We start from the raw sequence: 24,695 nt of genomic DNA on the forward strand, positions 1-24,695 counted from the left end.
CCTCTGTGACTCCTGCCTTTTTGGATATTGTTTGGCCTGGTGCCCAGACATTGCTGTCTTCTTCCATTTCTTAAACTCTCACAAAACAGCGAGCTTTGTGTGGCAGACTTTTACTGAATGTTATTTGGGAAGGGTGGAGGACAGCGATTAAAGCATAGCACAGAACAGGCAACTCCTTAAAAATGATTATTAAACATCGTTGTACAAAGCCACCCTTGCTACAGATAATTTCTCATTGGCTGTCCTTTTCCTTAGGGATCCACCTGCCATCTGGCTTGTGTTTTCATTCACTTATTCATTCATTCACTAAGCACAATGTTAATGAGAAATTTCTAAGTATCAGGCACTGTACTAGGGGAGAAGGAAACACCATGATCCGATTTGTGGTTTTAAAAGGTCACTCTGGCTGCCATGGAAATAATTAATCGGGGAAGATGGTAAGCAGATGCTAAGAGTTATCTAAACTCTAGTGAAACCCTCTCCTCCATTTCTTTACTTTCTCCCAAGACCAGGATCCCCTCAAAGCTTTCATCTCATCAGAGGAAAATTAAACATTTCTATTACTTTATTAATCACAACAATTAAATTTTCTGGCTAAGTCTCTTCCCTTGTAGCCATGCCTAGGGGACTTGACTTTTAAAAACACACAAGTTCATTGGGGTGTTTTTCCTGAGAAAACCCATCCAAATAGGTATTACCATAACAATTTTTCAGTTGAAACAGTCAAGATTAACCAGTTACTGGGTGTGGTGGCACATACCTGTAGTCCTAGCTACTCAGGATGCCGAAGCCAGAGCATCACTTGAGCCCAGGAGTTGGAATCCAGCCTGGGCAACACAGTAAGAACCACCCCTCCAACCTCCAATGTACCCTGTTACCCTGTCTCAAAACAACAACAACAAAAAAAAACAGTTAATTGCGGTGAATGGTGATTGTACCTTAGTTCAAGCCCTCCCCATCTTCATCTCCTCGCTCTGCAAATAGCCTTCTGGCCTTAGTCTAAATCTGGTTAAATTAATCCTTCACTGTGCTCTCTAGAGGGAGCTTTTAAATGCCAAATCTGATTGACTCACACTCTCCTGCTTAAAAAATCATTTAGTGGCTCTCCATTGCCTGTGGCAGTGTTTCTCAAATTTTTCCACCTAGTGAGAGATATCATGGCTTTGTGGTTAAGCACACAGACTCTGGGGCAAGAATGCTTAGGTTTAAATCCTCAGCTTTTCCCATCTATTATCTATGTGACTTTGAGGAGGTTACTCAGCCTCTCGGTGCCTCAGTTATTTCATCTATAAAATGGGAATGATGATAACATTAATAGTACCTATTTCACAAGATTATTATGAGACTTAGCTGAGATAATTCCTGTAATATAATTAGAACAGCCCTTGGCACATAGTGAATGATAGACGATTAGTGCTCTTCACTAAATATTTCTGGCGTTTTGCCTTCTGAGCACATGGTAGGATTTTATTTCCTGGTTTTCAAGTGATTGGGAAAGACCAATGAGTTTGAGCAGAAAGAATGGATTGCTTTGTCTCTAAAGCATTTATTTGCTGCTTTGAGACTCTTCTGCTTCTCTTTCCCTCTGCCATGGCAACCATCGATGCTGAAGATGTTGGTTGCTCTATTAGCCTGGATTTCTGTGTAGCTGATAAACAAGAGCTCTCTGCCAGCCCATAGAGGATAACTTAGCATAAGCAAGAAATAAACATTGTGTTGCCATTGAGTTTTGTTTGTTTGTTTACCACTGTATAAGCTAGCCTATCCTAACAGATACATCAAGTATTAGCTTTTTTTATTATCATTACTAATAGCAGAGTAAAGTGAGAGCATAGCCCAGGGTCTGAGGATATAAACAAAGCAAATTGCTCTTCGCAAGTACACATTTTTGTTTGAAATCTTGAATTTTGCTTTGACAAGTCTTGCAAAAATGTTCACTCTGTTCCATCATGCACATGTTATCTTATCATAAAACGGTTTCACATTAGTTATAGAATTTTCCTTTTTTTTTTTTTTTTTGAGACTGAGTCTCGCTCTGTCACCAGGCTGGAGTGCAGTGGTGCGATCCTGCCTCACTGAAACCTCTGCCTCCCAGGTTCAAGCAATTCTCCTGCCTCAGCCTCCCAAGTAGCTGGGACTACAGGCACGTGCCACCATGCCCGGCTAACTTTTTGTATTTTAAAAGAGACGGGGTTTCACCCTGTTAGCCAGGATGGTCTCAATCTTCTGACCTTGTGATCTGCCCACCTCCGCCTCCCAAAGTGCTAGGATTACAGGCATGAGCCACCGTGCCCGACCAGTTATAGAATTTTCTATCTGTCCCAGTGGCTACTGAGCACAGTTTGGTTGCACTGTATCTAATGGATTTCAGAAAATTGGAAGGACTTGAAGAATCCTGACATCACATTTCATAGTCAGCTTCCAGATAATTTCTCTTCTTTATTGTTTTTGTTTTGTTTTGTTTTTGTTTTTTGTTTTGGTAGCAGTAGAATTTATTAGAATGTGCCTTTTAAAGAATTATTTGAAACAGAGATGGAGTCTTGCTTTGTTGCTTGGGATGGTCTTGAATTCATAGCCTAAGGTGATCCTCACACCTTGGCCTCCCAAAGTGATGAGGTTACAGGCATGAGCCTAGAATGTGGCTTAATACAGGCTCCTGGACTTGCCTACAGTGCTCTTAATATATAAAGCTCGAATGTCTTGGCAATTTTTCTTGAGTAATGACACTAGGAAGTTGACAGCCAGGTGAATGTTATGTACAAGCTCATCGTCTGTCATCTTCACATGGCCAACAGCCACAGCCAGACATAGCACCTTCTTCATCTGAAACTTGGTTGTGGACTTCACCTCATCCACTCTGGCCACCATGTTTTTGTTGTGTGTCAGCAGGGAAGGGAACTTACCCACCTTATTTAGGCCTGGGCCAAGGATTCATGGGATCTGCTTAATCAGAGACTCTGAGGCTAAAAAGACGTCATACTTCTTTGACAGCTGTTTGACCAGTTATTATTCTTATTGAGCTTTTCAGCACCTTGATGTCCCTGTGGAGGATATCCACAGTCTTGGACCATTTTTTTGGTTGTTTGTTTTGGAGACAGGGTCTCACTTTGTCACCCAGGCTGGAGTGCAGTGGTTCCAACATAGCTCACTGCAACCTCAACTTCCCAGGCTCAAGCAGTCCTCCCGCCTCAGCCTCCTGAGTAGCTGGGACTACAGGCGTACGCCACCATGTCCAGCTAATTTTGGGTATTTTTTGTAAAGACAGGGTTTCACCATGTTGCCCAGGTTGGTCCTGAGCTCCTAGAATCAAGCGATCCTCCTACCTTGGCCTCCCAAAGTGCTGGGATTACAGGCGTGAATCACTGGTGCCTGGTCCATCTTATTTTTCTTTAAAGAATTATTTTCTGTTTGTAGAAATAGGATCTGGCTATGTTGCCCAAGCTGGTCTCAAACTCCTGGCCTCAAACAATCCTCCCCACTCGGCCTCTCTAAGTGCTAGGATTACAGGTGTGAGCCACCATGCTCGGCCTCTTTTTTTTCTTTAAATCAGAGTATTTTGAAACCCCAACTCACATAAATAAGAACAAAATAAAACCCGTTATATTAGAGAAGCCACAGTAGCAAAATGCCCAGATTACTATCAAGAAAGAGGTATGGTGAATATTTTTGGACTATTGCCACAGGAAACTCTCATTAGTGTATCTTATAGCTAAGAGATCAAAATCTCTTAAGCCATATGTTAATCAGTTTCTGATTCACTGGCCAGTCACTTTACCTATTCCGGATAACATTCATAGAATGACTTGTTCATTTAGAAAACTGGATAATTATGCTCCCTGTTTTACTGTGAGCTCTGTGTTATTCATCACATGCAAATGAGCTTAGTGAGACTAAGCTTAGTGAGCTTTATGATTCCTCCTCTGGCTATGGCTGGTCTAAATGCTGCCTCTGGCGGCACCGGCTGAGTTCTGCCCAGGGTTGCTTTCCACTGTGACAAGGCAGCACTGAGTTCTAATGCAAAGTCCCACAATTATTGCACTCTCCTTCCCCCAAGCACTCCAGTTCTCTCTCTGATCAACACAGCTACTGGTGGGGAATGGAGGAGTAGTGGCATCAGCAATTCAAGACTCTTTTGTACTCTCTTCAGTGTCTCTTTCTGTAATATGAAATTAAAACCAACTACTGTGATTACTCACCGTGCTTTTGATTCATAGGAAGATGATTTTTTGAGTGGATAGTTGTTCAATTTGGTGTTCCTGTCAGGACAATTGGTGAGGTCTTCTGTTTTTGGCCATCTTGCTCTGCCTTCCAATGTTAGATTTTTTTTTTTAAGTTTTAAATCAAAGTAAAACATGCACATAGTTTCAAAAGTCAAGTAATTATACAAGGTGTATAATGACAAACAGTAATCTTCTGCCCCATCTCTGCCCACACTGGTCCCTACTCCTCTGAGACAACCATTTTCCACTCTTATAGCTGTTTCTTCTACAATTTATGTATTGCCCAGATAACATGCTTATACCACCATGATTTACCTTCCCAGCTTTGTTTATTCACTTCCTGATATGGAAGATGAGAATTTAGATTTCTTTATATATACTCCCCCAGATTTCCTTTCCCACATTCTCCTAGTATAGTTAAATAACAATATTTTGTTAAATTAATGCTCAATGTTTGATATTATGACTTAATATTATTGAATGTTGTGCTTTGTACTCATTAATTACATTTTTTCCCCGGTTAAACTTTTTGTTTTTCCTGGAGTCAATAGTTGCTCCACTTTGGAGTGCGTAATTTTCTATGAATCTATGATTAATTCATCTAATCCTCTGACATAAGAGAATTTCCTCTTAGTAAGTTCTAACACATCAGCTAAGCTATAAATTTCATTATTCTTGGCACTGTCCATCCTGAAACTTCTGCCCTGCCGCTCCAAGCTGGAGGAGGCTCCTGCTGCTTAATCATCACCCTGAAATTCCCCTTCACTATTATCCTGGGAATAGCCTTCCTCTTTTTCCTGTATTGAATGCTCTGTTTTCTGGATTTGGTGCTTACGAGGGACTGAGCAAGTATAACTGACCAAGGCCTACTGCAAGAACTCTGTAGTATAATGATAGGAAATTGCCCCACACCAGAGCATATCAATGTGAAATTGCAGAACACTGGGGGAAAAGGCAAGATCTGAAGTTTCCAGAGAGGAAAAACAAATCACATGAAAAAGAATCAGGAATGAGAATAGCATGGAGTTCTCAACAGTAGCACTGGAAGCCAGAGGGCAATGAAATTTTGCCTCCAAAATTCTGAGAAAAAAAAAAAGAGTTGCCAACCCAGAATTCTGTACCAGCCAAACTGCTATTCTAGAGGCAGTGTTGAATAAAGACAGTTTCACATACTGTAGATTTCAAAATCTTTCCTCCTGTGCTGGTTGTGTTCCATTGGCTTCCATGTCCTCTCTCGGCCCTTCACCTGGCTCTGAGGTCCAAGAGACAACTTTGATGGGCGGCATCAACCTGGATCCTCTGCACACCAGCTTCTGGTTGTGCTCAACCAATGGGAAGAACAGTGGGAAATCAGAGGGCAGGAGGAGAGAGAAGTTGAATTATTTATTTTCTCCTCTTTCTCCCTACTGGCAGAGCTACTGCCCCCCTCCAGGGACAGCAGAAGTGTCTGCAACAGTGGCCCTTGTGCCTGTGATGGTGGCCCTCTCCTACAGCAAGGGTTCACATCACATTCTGGTCATACTCTCTCCCATGGCCTCTTCAGGCTTTGAGGGCAACAGCCATCTGCACTTGCTCGCCCCAAGGTACATCATGCCCTCGGTTGATTTTCTTTCACCCTTCCCACACTTTACAAAATGGTCCCTTCTTTAAACTCTCCTCACTGGCCTCTTTTGCATTGGCCACAGGCTTCCTATTGGAATCCTAACCAGTTCATCTCCCATGGACACTTTGTCAAAAATGACAGCATAATCAAGCTGGGAGTTAGAAGCCTTAGGAATCTACCTGGTGCTGTCTTCTATAGCAGCTAAGCTGGCACCCAAGCCACAAGACAAAGTCCTTCCCCCTCTTCCTTTCCCTTTGCTCAAGCAGAGGAGTCTCTCCCTGTGGTCACCAGTGCCCCAGGCCCACGGCAAGTACTCCCTGGCTTCTGTTGATGTTCATTCAAGGCCTAAGGGCTCTTCAGTCAGCTTGTGGTGAATGCTGCGAGGTGTGGGACTCTCCCTTCAGGGCAATGGGCTTCCCTCTGGCCCAGGGAAGGTTCCGAAATGCCGTCTAAGAGCCAAGGTCTGGAATTGAGGACCTCAAGGGCCCACTTGGTCAATCTGGTACCTAAGCTGCAGGACAAAGTTCCCTTTATTCTTCCCTCTTTTTTTCAAGCAGAAGGAGTCCATTCCTGTAGCCACCACAGCTGGGAATGTGCTGGGTCACACATTAAGCCAGCACATCTCTGAGTCTCATGCAAGGCCCATGGTGAGTCCTGCCTGGGTACTGCTTCTGATTATTCGGGGCCCAAGTGCTCTTGAGTGAACTGGGTTCTTCCATTCAAGGCAGTGGGCTCCCTTCTGACCCACGGTGGGTCTAGAAATATCATCCAAAACCTAGAGCCTGGAATAGGGGCCTCAAGACTCTGCCTGGTGCCCTGTCCTACTGTGGCTGAACTGGTACCCAAGTTGCAAGACAAAGCCCTCTTTTCTCTCTCCTCTCCTGTGGAAGACAAGACTTTCTCCCGGAACTGCAAGCTATGCTGCCTGCAGTTGGGGAAGGGATGGCACAAGCACTACCTTGGCAGTCCCAGCTGGTGTCTCACTGGGTCATGTGTCCCCCATGTCCACTGGCTTCAAGCCCAGTATAGCATCAGGATTTTCCCCAGAATTGCAGTCCTCATGGCCTTGACTGCCTTTCAAGTTTACTTAGAATTCCAGAACACTTTGGCCTGGGGTGTTGAGACTACTGTGAACTGTTTCCAACCACTGGTATGGACAATTCCCCTCTGGCAAGGGTTGATCTAAATGCTCCCTCTGGGGCACTGGCTGAGTTCTGTTCAGGGTTGTTTTCCACTGTGACAAGGCAGCACTGAGTTCTAATGCAAAGTCCCACAATCACTGTGCTCTCCTTCCCCTAAGCACACTGATTCTCTCTCTGAATCACACAGCTGCTGCTGGGGAATGGGGGAGCAGTGCCATCAGCAATTCAAGACTGTCCTTTGAACTGGGTGCAGTGGCTCATGCCTACAATTCCAGCACTTTGGGAGGCCAAGGCAGGCGGATCACCTGAGGTCAGGAGTTTGAGACCAGCCTGGTCAACATGGCAAAACGTTGACTCTACTAAAAATACAAAAATTAGCCAGGTGTGGTAGTGGGTACCTGTAATCCCAGCTACTCAGGAGGCTGAGGCAGGAGAGTCACTTGAACCTGGGAGGCAGAGGTTGCAGTGAGCCAAGATCTTGCCACTGCGCTCCAGCCTGGGCAACAGAGTAAGACTTTATCTCAAAAAGAAGAAGAGGAAGAAGGAGAAGGAGAAAGAGAAGGAGAAGAAGAAGGAGAAGAAGACCTGTCTTTTGTACTTTGTTCAGTGCCTCTTTCTGTAATACAAAGTTAAAAGCACGTACTGTGATTGTTTACCGATAACTACAACTTTTCAAGACGTAGACAGTCCAATGAGATATAGACAGAAACAACAAAAATTTAAAAAGGAGGAGAATAAAATGTTGAGTTTGTATTAGTTTTTTCTTTGCTTGTTTGTTTATGCAATCAGTGTTAAGTTGTCATCAGTTTCAAATAATGGGTTACAAGAGATGATTTGCAGTCCTCATGGTAACCTCAAATAAAAAACAAACAGCAGATAAACAAAAAATAAAAAGCAAAAAAGTAAAGTGTACCACCAGAGAAAACCACCTTCACTAAAAGGAAGACAAGTAGAAAGGAAAGAAGGAAGAGAAGACCACAAAACAACCAGAAAACAAATAACAAAGTGGCAGGCATAGGTCCTTACTTACCAATAGTAACACTGAATGTAAATGGACTAAACTCTCCATGAAAAGACATAGAGTGGCTGAACGGATGAAAAAACAAGACCCGGTGATCTGTTGCATACAAGAAACTTACTTATAAAGACACACATAGGGGTGCAGTGGCTCATGCTTGTAATCCCAGCAATTTGGGAGGCCGAGGTGGGTGGGTCACCTGAGGTCAGGAGTTCGAGACCAGCATGGACATGGGGAAACCCTGTCTCTACTAAAAATACAAAAATTAACTGGGCATGGTGGCACACACTTGTACTTCCAGCTACTTGGGAGGCTAAGGCAGGAGAATGCTTGAACCTGGGAGGCAGAGGTTGCAGTGAGCTGAGATTGTGCCACTGCACTCCAACCTGGGCAACAAAGCAAGGTTTCATCTCAAACAAACAAACAAAAAAAGATACACAAAGACTGAAAATAAAGGAATGGAAAAAGATACTCCATGTCAATGAAAACAAAAAAGAACAGAAGTAACTATATTTATAACAGACAACATAGATTTCAAGACACAAACTATAAAAAGAGATAAAGAAGGTCATTATATAATGATAAAGGAATCAATTCAGCAAGAAGATGTATGTATCTGCATCCAACACTGGAGCACCTAAATATATAAAGGAAATATTATTAGAGCTAAAGAGAGAAATAGACCCCAATACATTAATAGCTGGAGACTTCAACACCCTACTTTCAACGTTGGACAGATCATCCAGATAGAAAATCAACAAAGAAACATCAGACTTAATATGCACTAAAGATCAAATGAACCTAATAGATACAAAACATTTCATACAACAGCTGTAGAATACATATTCTTCTCCTCAGCACCCGGATCATTCTCAAGGATAGAGCACATGTTAGGCCATAAAATAAGTCTTTAAAAATTCAAGACCAGGTGCAGTGGCTCATGCCTATAATTCGAGCACTTTGTGTGTGTTTTTTTGTTTTGTTTTGTTTTGAGAAGGAGTCTTGCTCTGTCACCCAGGCTGGAGTGCAATGGTACAATCTTGGCTTACTACAACCTCTGCCCCCTGGGTTCAAGCAATTCTCCTGCCTCAGCCTCCCAGATAGCTGGGATTACAGGTGTCCACCACCACGCCCAGCTAATTTTTTGTGTTTTTAGCAGAGACAGGGTTTCACCATGTTGGCCAGGCTGGTCTTGAACTCCTGACCTCAAGTAATCTGCCTACTTTGGTCTCCCAAAGTGCTGGGATAACAGGTGTGAGCCATTGCACCCAGCCAAAAATCAGTAGCATTTCTGTATGTCAACAGCAAACAATCTGAAAAAGAAAGCAAGAAAGTAATCCCATTTACAATAGCTACAAATAAAGTAAAATACATAAGAATTAGCCAAAGAAGTGAAAGATTTCGGCCGGGCGCGGTGGCTCAAGCCTGTAATCCCAGCACTTTGGGAGGCCGAGACGGGCGGATCACGAGGTCAGGAGATCGAGACCATCCTGGCTAACACGGTGAAACCCCGTCTCTACTAAAAATACAAAAAACTAGCCGGGCGAGGTGGCGGGCGCCTGTAGTCCCAGCTACTCGGGAGGCTGAGGCAGGAGAATGGCGTAAACCCGGGAGGCGGAGCTTGCAGTGAGCTGAGATCCGGCCACTGCACTCCAGCCTGGGCGACAGAGCGAGACTCCGTCTCAACAAAAAAAAAAAAAAAAAAAAAAAAAAAAAAGAAGTGAAAGATTTCAACAATAAAAAGTATAAAACATTGATGAAATAAATCAAGAGGACACAAAAAATGGAAACGTATTCCATGTTCATCGATTGGAAGAATAAATATTGTTAAAATATTCATATTGCCCAAAGCAATGTACAGATTTAATGCAATCCCTATAAAAAAAAATTCCTCACAGAAATAGGAAAAACAATCCTAAAATTTATATGAAACCACAAAAGACCCAGAATAGCTAAAGCTATCCTGAGCAAAAAGAACAAAGCTGGAGGAATCACATTACCTGACTTTAAATTATACTACAGAGCTATAGTAACCAAAACAGCATGGCATTGGCACAAAAATAGACATATAGACAAATGGAACAAAATGAAGACCCCTGAAACAAATCCATACACCTACAGTGAACTCTTTTTGAGCAAAGATGCCAAGAATATTCACTGGGGAAAAAACAGTCTCTTCAATAAATGGTGCTAGGAAAGCTGCATATCTACATGTAGAAGAATGAAACTAGACCCTTCTCACCATATATGAAAATCAAACCAAAATTTGATCTAAGACTTAAATCTAAGACTTCAAACTATGAAACTACTAAAAGAAAACACTGGGGAAACTCTCTGGGACATTGGACTGGGCAAAGATTTCCTTCTTTTTTTTATTTTTATTTTGTTGTTGTTGTTGTTTTTTTGTTTTTGAGACAGAATCTCACTCTGTGGCCCAGGCTGGAGTGCAGTGGTGTGATCTTGGCTCACTGCAACCTCTGCCTCCCAGGTTCAAGGAATTCTCCTGCCTCAGTCTCCTGAGTAGCTAGGACTACAGGCACACGTCACCATGCCTGGCTAATATTTGTATTTTAAGTAGAGATGGGGTTTCACCATGTTGGCCAGGCTGGTCTCAAACTCCTGACCTCAGGTGATCCAAAAGTTCTTAAGTAATACCTCACAAGCACAGGAAACCAAAGCAAAAATGGACAACGGGGTCCATTGGAAATACTCAACAATCCAAAGGAAATAATCAACAAAATGAAGAGACAACCCACAGAATGAGAGAAAAAATGTGGAAACCATTCCTCTGACAAGCGCTTAATAAACAGAATATATAAGGAGCTCAAATAACTCAATAGGAAAAAGTCTAATAATCTGATTTAAAAATGGGCAAAAAATCTGAACAGACATTTCTCCAAAGAAGACACACAAAAGTCAAATAGGTATATGAAAAGTTGCTCAACACCATTGATCATAAGAGAAATGCAAATCAAAACTACAATGAGATATTATCTCACCCCAGTTAAAATGGCTTTTATCCAAAAGACAGGCAATAACAAACACTAAAGAGGATGTGAAGAAAAGGGAACCCTCGCACACTGTTGTTGGGAATGTAAATTAAGACAGCCACTATGGAGAACAGTTTGGAGGTTTCTCAAAAAACTAAAAATAGAGGCTGGGCATGGTGGCTCACACCTGTAATCCCAGCACTTTGGGAGGCCGAGGTGGGCAGCTCACAATGTCAGGAGATAGAGACCATCCTGGCTAACACGGTGAAACCCCGTCTCTACTAAAAATACAAAAAATTAGCCAGGCGTGGTGGCGGGCACCTGTAATCCCAGCTACTCGGGAGGCTGAGGCAGGAGAATGGTGAGAACCTGGGAGGTGGAGGTTGCAGTGAGCCGAGATTGCACCAGTGCACTCCAGCCTGGGCGACAGAGCAAGACTCCATCTCAAAAAAAAAAAAAGAACTAAAAATAGAACAGCCATATGATCCAGCAATCAAGAAAGGAAATCAGTATATCGAGGGGATATCTGCACTGTCATGTTTATTGCAGCGCTGTTCACTATAGCCAGGACTTAGAAGCAACCTAAGTGTCTGTCAACAGACAAAAGGATAGAGAAAATGTGGCACATACATACAATGGAGTACTATTCAGCCATAAGAAAGAGTGAGATCCTCTAGTTTGCAACAAGAATGGAACTGGAGGTCATTATGTTAGTGAAATAAGCCAGGCACAGAAAGACAAACTTCACGTTTTCTCACTAATTTCTGGCAGCTAAAAATTAAAACAATTGAACTCATGGAGATAGAGAGTAGAATGATGGTTACCAGAAACAAGGAAGGGTAGTGGGGGTGGGGGAAAGTGGGAATGGTTAATGGGTATAAAAATATAGTTAGATAGAATGAATTAGGTCTAGTATTTGCTGGGTGCCATGGCTCACACCTATAACCCCAGCATTTTGGGAGGCTGAGGCAGGTGGGTCGTTTGAGCCCAGGAGTTCTAGAGCAACCTTGGCAACATAGTGAGACCTCATCTGTCCAAAAAAATTTAAAAATTAGCACATGCTTATAGTTCCAGCTGCTTGGGGGGCTGAGAAGGGAGGATCACTTGAGCCTGGGAGGTCAAGGGTGCACAGTGAGCCCTGACGGTGCCACTGCACTCCAGCCTGGGCAACAAAGTGAGACTCTATCGCAAAAAAAAAAAAAAATCTAGTATTAGATAGCGCAACAGGGTGACTATAGTAAAAATAAATTATTGTATATTTTAAAATAGCTTAAAGAGTGTAATTGAATTGTTTGTAACATGAAGAATAAATGCTTGGACACCTCATTTACCCTGATGTGATTATTATGCATTGTATGCCTGTATCAAAATATCTCGCATACCCCATAAGTACATACACCTACTATGTACCCACAAAAATTAAAAATTAAAAATAAACAATTATGAATACATATTGAAAGTATAATAGTATAGTGATAACGAGGAATAAGCAAAAAAAAGACCAAAACAAAAATGCTTAGTAAACAGGCACTGATACTCATCATTATCTCTGAAAACTAGTCAGAGGCAAAAGCACCACTATCATACGCTGAGTGGAGGCCGGAAGAGTGTTGAAGGTGGCAAAGCAAGAATAGAACTCTGTTCCGTTTCTATTAATGGCCATTAATTGTAATGGCAAAAACCACACTTACTTTTGCATTAACCTAATATTACTATGTTTAACTCAGCAACATTTTCCCCAACTGTTTTTATATTCTACTTCAGTATGGAAAACATAACTGCATGAGACAAATCTCTTTATCAGTATCAGCATAAGGGTGATCTGTAAAACCTTCAAATGAGGCCAGGTGCACCTCAGGCCTCACTTTGGGAGGGTGAGGCGGGCAGATCACTTGAGGCCAGGAGTTTGAGACCAGCCTGACAAACATGGCGAAACCCCGTCTCTACCAAAAATACAAAAATTAGCTGGGTTTGGTGGTGGGTGCCTATAATCCCAGCTACTCGGGAGACTGAGGCAGGAGAATCACTTGAACCTGGGAGGTGGAGGTTGGAGTGAGCTGAGGGCCGAGATCACGGCACTGTACTCCAGCCTGGGTGACAGAGTGAGACTCTGTCTCAAAAAAAAAAAAAATTATTCAATGTTTTGGTTCATTTCACTGCTCTGATATGCCAACCTAGTTGGTCACAAGTTATATTACTAAAGCTAATAAAATCCAAAACAATTCTCATTAAAAAAAAATTAACTAACCTTATATAAAAAAAACTTGGCTGGGTGCAGTGGCTCATGCCTGTAATCCAAGCACTTTGGGAGATCAAGGCAGGCGGATCCCAAGGTCAGGAGTTTGAGACCAGCCTGGCCAATATGGTGAAACCCCGTCTCTACTAAAAATACAAAAATTAGCCGGGTGTAGTGATGGGCGCCTGTAGTCCCAGCTACTTGGGAGGCTGAGGCAGGAGAATCACTTGAACCTGGAAGGTGGAGATCAGTAAGCCGAGATCACGCCACTGCACTCCAGCCTCGGCGACATCGTGACTCCATCTCAAAAGAAAAACAAAACAAACAACAACCAAAAAAACCTCACAATCTTACTATTATCAACCCCCATGGACTCTAGGAGACAATTTGAGACATTTCCTGTTGAGGCAGTCTTTATTCCATTTGAAGTCATCCTCGGATGAGCATCCCACTGGATTTTTCTCTGCTTGTGCCCTTCCTACAGAGCACAGCTCTCTGTAAGTTCAGAAGGCCTTTGAATGAGAATCAAGAGAAACCCAACTAACAGTGCTTGAAGAGTGGTTTATTTTATCACTGAACAAGAAATCCAGAGGCAAGGGAGTGGTTCACATTGATTCAGTTACTGGACAAGGCCGTCAACACCTAGGCTTTATCATTCTGCTTTGCCATCCTCAACCTATTGTATTTTTATCCTGATATTCAATGGTTCTCAAAGTGTGGTCTCCAGACAAACAGCATCAATGTCACCTGGCAACTTGTTAGAAGTGCACATTCTGGCCAGGCACAGTGGCTCACTCTGGGAGGCTGAGGCGGGAGGACTGCTTGAGGTCAGATGTTCAAGACCACCCTAGCCAACATAGCAAGATCCTTGTCTGTTTAAAAAAAAAGAAAGAAAGAAAGAAATGCAAATTCTCAGCCCACTCTAGATGTATAAATCAGAACCTCTGAGGATAGGGCTCAGCAGTCTCTTTTAAGAAGCCCTCTGGGTCAGGTGCAGTGACCTGTAATCCCAGCACTTTGGGAGGCCAAGGAGGGTGGATCACCTGAGATTAGGGACTTGAGACCAGCCTGGCCAACATGGTGAAAACCCATCTCTATTAAAAATACAAAAAATTAGCCCAGCATGGTGGCAAATGCCTGTAGTCCCAGCCACTCGGGAGGCTGAGGCAGGAGAATCACTTGAACCTGGGAGGCGGAGGTTGCTGTGAGCCAAGATCGTGCCATTGCACTCCAGCCTGGGTGACAAGAGCAAAACTCCATCTCAAAAAAATAAAGAAGCCCTCTGGGTGATTATTCTGGTGCACATTCAAGTTTGAGAACTGCTGCTCATGCAAATCACCTCATGGTCACAAGACAGTCACCACAGCTCTAAACATTGCATCATCTTCCAGTGAAGGAAGAAGAGAAAAGGAATGTCCCCAATCTTAGCTGTTTCTTTTATCAGGAAAACAGAAAGCTCCCAGCAGTCTTTCCCTTAAGACTCCTTGGCCAAAACCGGGTTGCATGACTCAGCCTCTAACTGCAAAGGACACCAGGAAAGCCCTTATGGCAGGAGGCAGCAAGAGAGGTGGGTGCTAGACATGGCTGTGGGCAGCCCGGGACAATGTCTGCCATGGAGTCCATGGTGGTCAGGACCAAGGAAAATGCCTGACTCCATCTGCAAACATAGTCTTTGAACTTTCAGATTCTTCAGATGGGAGTACCTAGACATAGAAATTTCATTATTGTTAATATCTATCAATTGTGGTCGAGATTATCACTCATCATGCTAAAAGAATCCTTTCCCATCAAAAATGAGCAGGAGGCGCCATGTGTGGTGGCTCACACCTGTAATCTTAGAGCTTTAGGAGGTCAAGGAGGGAGGATTGTTTGAGGCCAGGAGTTTGAGACCAGCCTGGGCAAATAGCAAGGCACTGTCAAACTTTTTAAAAAATTAGCAGAGAATGGTGGCTTGCTCCTGTAGTCCTAGCTAAGGTGGGAGGATTGCTTGAGCCAGGGAGTTCAAGGTTGCAGTGAGCTACGATCATGCCACTGCACTCCAGCTTGGATGACAGAGCAAGACCCTGTCTTTAAAAGCAAAAATATATATATTTTTAAATTAAAATATTTAAAAATGAGTAGGGGAAACAACAAAGAAGGAAGAAGAGAAAGAAGTGATGAACTCTGCCTTGACAGAGTTGAGTTCTTTTCCGAGCAATCAGGGAGGAGAACATTACAGGCAGAGAGATTAATATGAATGAAAATGCAGAAGTGAGAAAGAACTGTGAGCTGCCTAGAGAGGCTACGTGTGGCAAGCATTAGGAGAAGTTGGACAGAGGGTGAGGGCCCGATCATGAAAGGCCTTGTATGCTGTGTTGAGGAGGTTGAACTCCACCCTGTTCCAAATATCATTAAAGCTTGGAGGGCATCTTATCCTGGGTCCACAGATGGACTTTGGTACCTTATCAACACTATTTATTGTAAGTATTATTTATAATATCAACCCTCTGAAATTGTATGAAAAATTTCATGGGCTGCTCTGCCTATGGAGTAGCCATTCTTTTGTTTCTTTACTGTCTTAATAAACTTGCTTTCACTTTACAAAAAGAATAAAAATTCATGGATGTGTGGGTGTGTGCAGTCTTCTGGAGAGAGGGCCCCAGATTTACAGGGATGTGCATAATCCAAAGAAGTTTAAGAATCTGGCTGGGCGCAGTGGCTCACACCTGTAATTCCAGCACTTTGGGAGGCCGAGGCGGGCAGATCGCTTGAGGCCAAGAGTTTGAGATCAGCCTGGCCAACATGGTAAAGCCATGTCACTATTAAAAAAAAAAAAAAAAAAAAAAAGAAAGTAGGCTGAGCGTGGTGGCTCACCCCTGTAATCCCAGCTATTTGAGAGGCCAAGGTAGGTGGATCACCTGAGGTCACGAGTTCAAGTCCAGCCTGACCAACACGGTAAAACCCCATCTCTATGAAAAATACAAAATTAGCCAGGCGTGGTGGTGCATGCCTGTAATCCCAGCTACTCCGGAGGCTGAGGCATGAGAATCACTTGAACCCAGGAGGCGGAGGTTGCAGTGAGCCAAGATTGTGCCATTGCACGCCAACCTGGACAACAAGAGTGAAACTCTGTCTCAATAAATAAATAAATAAATAAATAAATAAATAAATAAATAAATAAAAGAATCACTTCTTTAAGGAGTCAAGGAGTTAATCATTGTATTCTGTATTCATCACCAGAATAAATTTATACTCAGAGCAGACTCTAGATCCAGGTTAACTAGAAAAGACAGAGTTCAGACCAGAGTTGGGATTCTATCTTTTTGTCCACAGCCTTCCTTGTGCAATGTCTGCAATGGACAATCTCCAACAAGTGCCAAGAGAGATGAGTGTCTCCTTTTCCCCTCCTTGTCAGGCCACAGAGTCCCTCCTCTCTCCAATAACCTCTCAGCCTTGCTGTCTGTCACCACTCCCAAATAATGAGAAAGGAGGGAGTGGGACATCTGTGAAGAGAGACCCACCAGCTCCCCATCAAAGCTGGGGCATTCCAGAAGCCGCCAGAAAATGGAACAAGAGAGGATTCTTTTCCAAGGAGAGTAGGACAAGCACAAGGGAACTTCTTGTCTGCGACAGGTCCTTGTGATTCTGGGTAAGGAGGGAGATTGTTTGGATCTGCTCCTGACTTTGAGTCTTCAGAGTCTCCACTCTGGAGGCTTATAATTATTATTTGTAACGAGTTAGTGAGCAGAATGGGGCAAAATAGTATCGCAGGTTTCTTAATCCAAAGAGGAATGATTTTGTAAAAATCCCAGTAAACAACAGAATTTTAAAATGTTTGCTTTAGAAAAAGATACAGAAATGTTCTTCACATGACTAAACCTCTTACTAATGGTATTGTTTTGGTTCCTTCCAATTAATTCCTGAGTTTAAGAAGCCTTTAGGTGCCACATACCTGAAATCTTCATCCAAATAGACACAATAGGCCCTTGCTAGGGCCGTTGATTTAGGTGGCAACTTCCCTGAATTCACTGGTTGGGGCCCTACTTACCCAAATATATGATTTACATAACTGGATCCTGAACAGAAAGTAGCCCAGATTTGCAAATCACCACACAAATTCAGTTTTGCACCAATAATACAGTTTCCTCCCGGTTTTGTCTCTTACTGAGAAACAGATGGGTCACCCATCATTGCCAGCCCACCCTCTTCTGTCCTGGAAGTTCTCACTGATTCCTGAACCTCTTCTGATCATGCTTTTACGGTGTCATGCAGTAGGGACCTCAGGTGTGCACTCTGCCTCGTGCACCCTTTGTTAATCCCCAACAAGATCTGGTGGGTCTGATCTGATTCCTGTGTCTGGTACTTGTATACCCTGAGGCACACCCGAGGATGTCCTGTTTGTTCTGTTTGGGTATTCTACTGACCCCTGCTGAAGGCCATGACTCAGGAAACCAGCAGCTGCCTCTCTGTTGGCTCACCTGGCCTAGTCTCTGGCACTGATGCTGTCTAGCTGTTGGCTTCATCTTATGACCTATTCCATGACCTCAGAGTACTCTGCTGGGCAGCTACTCCATAGCTTCTTGATACTGGGAACACATGGTCACACACCTGCCCTCCTCACTGGTGGGAGATTCAACCTCACAGCCTCCGAGAGGCCTGGGAGTACTGTCCCCCCAGCCAACCTTGACTCTGTGGAAAGGTGGGAGATGATTTTTGCCTTCTGTCTGACTTGCCTGTTCTCTGCCATTTCCAACTGACTCAGTGTTGGAGATAACATGTTGGACAAGGTGCTTCTGCAAGTCAGCTTAGAAGGAATGGAACACTGATGCTGGGATTGCAGAGAAAATAATTTTGTGGCTGGGCACAGTGGCTCACGCCTGTAAGCCAAGCACTTTGGGAGCCTGAGGCAGGCAGATCACGAGGTCAAGAGATCCAGACCATCCTGGCCAACACAGTGAAACCCTGTCTCTACTAAAAATACAAAAAAAATAGCCAGGTGTGGTGACACGTACCTGTAAATCCAGCTACTCAGGAGGCTGAGGCATGAGAATCTGAGAATCACTTGAACCCAGGAGGTGGAGGTTGCAGTGAGCCGAGATGGCACCACTACACTCCAGCCTGGCAACAGAGTGAGATTCCATCTAAAAAAAAAAAAAGGAAAAAGAATATAATTTAGTACCAGCTGTTATGAGGATTCAAAATAATAAAAAGCTGTGCCACTTACTAGCTGTGTGACCTCAGGCAAGATACTTAACCTCTATGTGCCGCAGTTTCCTCATCTGTAACACGTGGATAAAAAGGTGGTTGTGAAAATTAGAAACTATACAGATGAGAAGTTTCTGAGAAGTACCTGGGATACTGTACGTGCTCAACAAGGGGTACCTATCGTTATTATTGACTATGAACAGCAGGCCTATTTTTGACCCCAGCTTTATCATTAACGTTACAAAACTTCGCAACATCAGCAACCAAAAGCAAAAAGAATAATCTAAGAAAAATTCACAGAAATGAAATTGTGAGAGAATTTAATAAATTAAACATCCCAATAGGAAAATAGAGAAGATAATATGAGCAAGCACTTTAAAGAAAAACAAAAATGAGGCCAGGTGCAGTGGCTTATGTCTGTAATCCCAGCACTTTGGGAAGCCAAGGCAGGTGGATCACCCGATGTCAGGAGTTCGAGACCAGCCTGGCCAACATGGTGAAGCCCTGCCTCTACTAAAAATACAAAAATTAGCTGGGTGTGGTGGCATGTGCCTGTAGTCCCAGCTACTCAGGAGGATGAGGCAGGAGAATTGCTTGAACCCAGGTAGCAGAGGTTGCAGTGAGCCAAGATTGCACCTCTGTACTCCAGCCTAGGCAACAGAGCAAGACTCCATCTCAAAAAAAAAAAAAAAAGAAAAAGAAATAGTATTTTATTCTTCTATTGATTTGTATTTCTTTGATTTCTAGTGAGAGCAAATTTTTTCATAAGTTTATTAATTTTTTTTCGAGGAGGGACAGTCTCGCTCTGTCACCCAGGCTTGAGTGAAGTAGTGTGATCTCTGCTCACTGTAACCTCTGCCTCCCAAGTTCAAGCGATTCTCCTGCCTCATTCTCTGGTGCATGCCACCATGCCCAGCTGATTTTTGTATTTTTAGTGGAGGTGGGGCTTCACCATGTTGGCCAGGCTGGTCTCAAACTACTGATCTCTGGTGATCCACCCGCCTCAGCCTCCCAAAGTGCTAGGATTACAGGCATGAGCCACTGCACCTGGCCTAAAATTATATTTCAACCTCCATGTTGGCAAAGATTTTTAAACTATAATACTTCCTGGGCTGGGAAGTAGAAAGCAGGCAACCTTGTATAATGCTGGCAGGGAGGGGGTTGTAATTTGTTAACACAATTCTGGAGAACAATTCAGAAATACATATCAAATGTCTTAGAATATTGTGTGCTCTGTCTTGCTATTTTACTTTCAAGAATTTATCCTAAAGCAATAATTATAGTTCAATACAAGGATTTTTTAAGTGTTTTATTTATTTTAAAAAATTATTTTTCTTTTGCAGAGATGAGGTCATGCTATGTTGCCCAAGCTGGTCTTGAACTTGTGAGCTCAAGCAATCTGCCTGCCTCGACCTCCCGAAGTGCTGGGATTAAAGGTGTGAGCCACTGCACCAAGCTAGGATTTTTAAAACATTATTTATAATAGTGAGAAATTGAAAACACACCAAAATAAATTTGAAAAAAATAGATGAGTATGTAGAAGAAATGACCAAAAATTTTTCTAAGCGTAAAATCCATGGAATGGAATAAATCTCTCTCTCTCTCTCTCTCTCTCTCTCTCTCACACACACACACACACTTAATGTATGTTTTTAAAGATCATAAATTATATTTAAAGGAAAGCAACTAGCTGGAAGAATATGTACCACAAATATGCCGAATTGTTAATATCCTAAAACACTACGCTAAAAATGTGTATGCTATACTATAAATCAATAAAAATGCCCTCCAACAAAAAAATAAACAAAGAATTACCTGAAGACAGGCCAGGCACAGTGGTTCATGCCTGTAATCCCAGCTACTCAGGAGGCTGAGCCAGGAGAACCACTTGAACCTGGGAGGCGGAGGCTGCAGTGAGCTGAGATTGTGCCACTGCACTCCAGCCTGGGTGACAGAGCAAGACCCTGTCTCAAAATACAAACAACAACAAAAACCCAAGAATCATCTGAAGACAATTCACAGAAAAAGTGTAAAAGTGTAAGTCGTTAATAAACGTAAGAAAAATATTCAGCCTTGTTACCAATGAAAGAAATACATATGAAAATGAGATTTGGCCAGGAGCCATGCCTGTAATCCCAGCACTTTGGGAGGTCAAGGCTGGCAAATCACCTAAGGTCAAGAGTTTGAGCCGGGCGCGGTGGCTCAAGCCTGTAATCCCAGCACTTTGGGAGGCCGAGACGGGCGGATCACGAGGTCAGGAGCTCGAGACCATCCTGGCTAACACAGTGAAACCCCGTCTCTACTAAAAATACAAAAACTAGCCGGGCGAGGTGGCGGGCGCCTGTAGTCCCAGCTACTCGGGAGGCTGAGGCAGGAGAATGGCGTAAACCCGGGAGGCGGAGCTTGCAGTGAGCTGAGATCCGGCCACTGCACTCCAGTCCGGGCGACAGAGTGAGACTCCGCCTCAAAAAAAAAAAAAAAAAAAAAAAAAAAAGAGTTTGAGACCAGCCTGGCCAACATGGTGAAACTCCGTCTTTGCTTTAAAACACACACACACACACACACACACACACACCACACACACAAATCAGCCAGGTGTGGTGGTGCACCTGTGGTCCCAGCTACTTGGGAGGCTGAGGCTGGAGAATGGCTTGAACTTAGGACACGGAGGCTGCAGTGAGCCGAGATCGCGCCACTGCACTCCAGCCTGGGCAACAGAGTGAGACTGTGTCTCAAAAATTAAATAAATAAATAAATAAATAAATAAATAGATTTTTAAGCCAGGCCAGGTGGCTCACGCCTGTAGTCTCAGAACTTTGGGAGGTTGAGGCAGGAGGATCACCTGAGCCCAGGTGTTCCAGACTGCAGTGAGCTATGATTGTACGCTCCAGCCTGGGCAACAGAGCAAGACTTTGTCTCTTTAAAAAAATTAAAAATAAGTGAAACGATATTTTAAAAAACTTATCAAACCAGCAAAATAAGTTTAATTATGATACCTAATGTTGTGGAGTATACAAGGAACTACGGATTTTCATTTACTTGGAAGTTTAAATTGGTTAAAAATTATTTTCTGAAAAACACCAGCAATATATTAAATGATTTTTTTAAAAATCACACTTTTGGTTATGTGCAGTGGCTCATGGCTGTAATCCCAGCACTCTGGGAGGCTGAGACTGGAGGATCTCTTGAGGCCAGGAGTTTGAGACTAGCCTGGGCAACATAGCAAGACTCCATGGCTACAAAAAATTAAAAAGTTAGCCAGGTGTGGTCGTGCACACCTGTAGTCCCAGATACTCGGGAGACAGAGGCAGGAAGATCACCTGAGGCCAGGAGGTTGAGGCTGCAATGAGCTGTCATCATGCCACTGCACTCCAGTCTGGGCAACAAAGCTAGACTTTGTTTCAAAAAAAAAAAAAAAAATCCTATTCTTGTCTTTGAGAACCTATTCTAGCAGTATCCAAAATCCAAAGGGCACGATTTAATAAACGCACAAAGCATTATGTGTTGTAACTTTCTTCACAGCATTATTCATATTTTTGTAAACATAGGGGCTGGTTAAATAATGTATTTATATAGGGGTGAAGGGTGACAGCAGGGAAAGCAACTGCATTTTCATCATCTAGTTCCTTGATTCTGGTGGGCACATCAGCTACTCACAGATATAAAAGTGACTTTAAAAGTATATTGTGGCCAGATGCAGTGATTCACACTTGCAATTTCAGCACTTTGGAAGGCCTAGATGGGATTGCTTGACTTCAGGAATTTGAGACCAGTCTGGGTCTCAACATAGCAAGACCTATCTCTTTAAAAAAAAAAAAAGGGTGATAGAAATACCTGGTCTGAAGACTACTTTCTAATATAGTATAATATAATATAATATATAAGAGAAAAGAAAGAAATTCCAGCATAATACTTTCCCCTCCTTTCTCCTCCAGCCAGATGCAAATTTAACATTATATTATAATACACAATAGATGTATTCTAAATAAAATATTAAAAAACAATGAGAGAGATCTTTATATACTGATCAAAAATAAATTCACGATATGTTGAAGAAGAAAAAATTGTGAAGAAAGATTTAAAAATGAAAATAAAAGGTTGGGTGGAGTGGCTCATGCCTATAATACTAGCACTTTGGGAGGCTGAGGTGGGAGGATTGCTTGAGCCCAGGATTTCAAAACCAGCCTGGGCATTGGGGCAACATAGTGAGACCCTACCCTAAAAAAAGAAAAAAGAAAGAAAAAAGAAAATTGTGCATGTGTGTGGTGGGGGTGTGTGTGGATAAATTGATAGAGTGTTTTTAACAGGTGGAAGTGTAGATACTGTTTACTTTTTTTTTTTTTTCCTTAGAGACAGGGTCTTGCTCTGTTGCCTAGTCTGGAGTGCAGTGGCACGATCATGGCTCACTGCAGTCTCAAACTGTTCCACCCTCCTCAGCCTCCAGGGAGTAGCTAGGACTACAGGTGTGCGCCACCATGCCCAGACACATTTTTAAATTTTTTGTAGAGATGGAGCCTGCTATGTTTCCCAGGCTCGTGTCAAACTCCTGGTCTCAAGTGATCCTCCTGCCTTGGCCTCCCAAAGCAATGGGATTACAGGTGTAAGCCACTATGCCCAGCCCCTATTTTGCTTTTTACAAATGACAACAAAAAATAAAAGCAAATAAATGTCAGTCTTTAGAGCTGAGTTGTCTGTTTTGCATCAATAGAAAAGAAACTCCTCCCACAACCACACCTTATGAAAGAAAGAAGAAAGAAAGAAAGAAAGAAAGAAAGAAAGAAAGAAAGAAAAGGAAAGAAAGAAAGAAAGAAAGAAGGAAGAAGGAAGGAAGGAAGGAAGGAAGGAAGGAAGGAAAGAAAGAAAGAAAGAAAGAAAGAAAGAAAGAAAGAAAGAAAGAAAGAAAGAAAGAAAGAAAGAAAGGAAGGAAGGAAGGAAAGATCTCCTTAGGGAGTAACCTGTAGTTGTGACAGTTGTGGCTCAAAGCATTGCCTTCTGAGCTAGGAATGAACTGCAATCACTGCCATTCACTAGTGAGGCAATGGTCCGGCTACCTGACTCTCTCCCTCTGCCGCCGCCACCCTGAGCTCCAAGTCACTTCCTCTATCATGATGTTTGCATTGGACGTCTCTGCCATCATCCTCCAGCAAATCATGCAATGAGGGTTCACAGAACGGACTGTGTGAGCTCAAAGGAATCGTGCCCATTCATTTTCTCAGCAAATACTCAGCTTCTATTTCACACTGGACCCTTTGTTAAGCAACTGAGGATACAGCAGTGAGGCAGATACAGTCCTTGCCCTCTTGAAGTTTACAATCTAGTAGATGAGACTGAAAAATAAATGGGTCGTTCCGGTAGCATACAATACACCCTGACAGGAGCACATTGGAGGGGGCACATAGCTAGACTGGGACCAGAGGGTCTGGGGGAGATTGACAGGGCAGGATTCCAGAAGAGTTTAGATGTCTAGCTTGGATGTCTAGTTTAGATGTCATCTAAGAACAAGTAAGAGAGAACTAGATGAAGAGCAAGTAGGAACAATATTAGAAAGGATAGGTGATGGCAGCCTTGACACCGTGAGGCTGCAGGCAGTTTAGTATGCCTGCAATGTAGGATGCTGGAGGCAGGAGAGAGGAGAAAGGAGAGATATGATGCTCCACAGGAAAGAAGGGCCAACACACAAACATTGCTTTATAACAGCCAGGGTAAGAATTTGGTCTGCATCCGAGAGTCGATGGAAAGCCATTGGAGAGTTTTAAGCAGCAGGCTAACGAGACTGAGTTTGCTTGGACAGACCACATTGACTACAAGATTTAGAGGGGTGTGGTAAGCAGAAATATGACCCCCCAAAGATGACCACATCCTAATCCCTGGAACCTACAAATATGCTACTTTACATGGCAAAGGAGATGTTGCAGGTGTTGTTAAGGAGTTTGAGAGAAGGTGTTTATCCTGGATTAACTAGATTGGCCCAATGTAATCACAAACGTCCTTTAAAGTGGAAGGTGGGGACAGAAGAGAGAGGCAAAGGAGATTTTACTGCGCAAGAGTGGTCAGGGAGATATCACATTGTTAACTTTGAAGATGGAGGAAGAGAGCCACAAGCCAAAGAATGCAGAAAGCCTCTAGAAGACAGAAAAGGAAAGGTAATAGACTCTTCCCTAGAGCCTCAGGAAAGGGATGCAGCCCTGCTCACGTCTTGATTTTAGCCCGGTGTCATTCGGACTTCTTACCTACTGAGCTAGAAGTAACAAATTTGTATTGTGTTTTTTTGTTTGTTTGTTTGTTTGTTTTTTGAGACAGAG

The 24,695-nt window shown here is 43.0% G+C and overlaps 1 long non-coding RNA gene across 1 annotated transcript; it reads right to left on the bottom strand.

Annotated features, from left to right (window-relative positions):
* Positions 1–755: 755 nt before the first annotated feature.
* LOC117092798 lies at positions 756–23,460 on the bottom strand. The gene is made up of 4 exons (XR_004440919.1): positions 23,349–23,460; positions 5,394–5,533; positions 4,197–4,305; positions 756–879 (listed from the first exon to the last, which is right to left on the bottom strand). It is a non-coding gene; the product is annotated as an uncharacterized LOC117092798 (long non-coding RNA).
* Between the last annotated feature and the right edge of the window lie 1,235 nt (positions 23,461–24,695).

The sequence above is a fragment of the Trachypithecus francoisi genome, unplaced genomic scaffold (genome assembly GCF_009764315.1).
Source record: "Trachypithecus francoisi isolate TF-2019V2 unplaced genomic scaffold, Tfra_2.0 Lachesis_group12, whole genome shotgun sequence".
NCBI lineage: Eukaryota > Metazoa > Chordata > Mammalia > Primates > Cercopithecidae > Trachypithecus > Trachypithecus francoisi.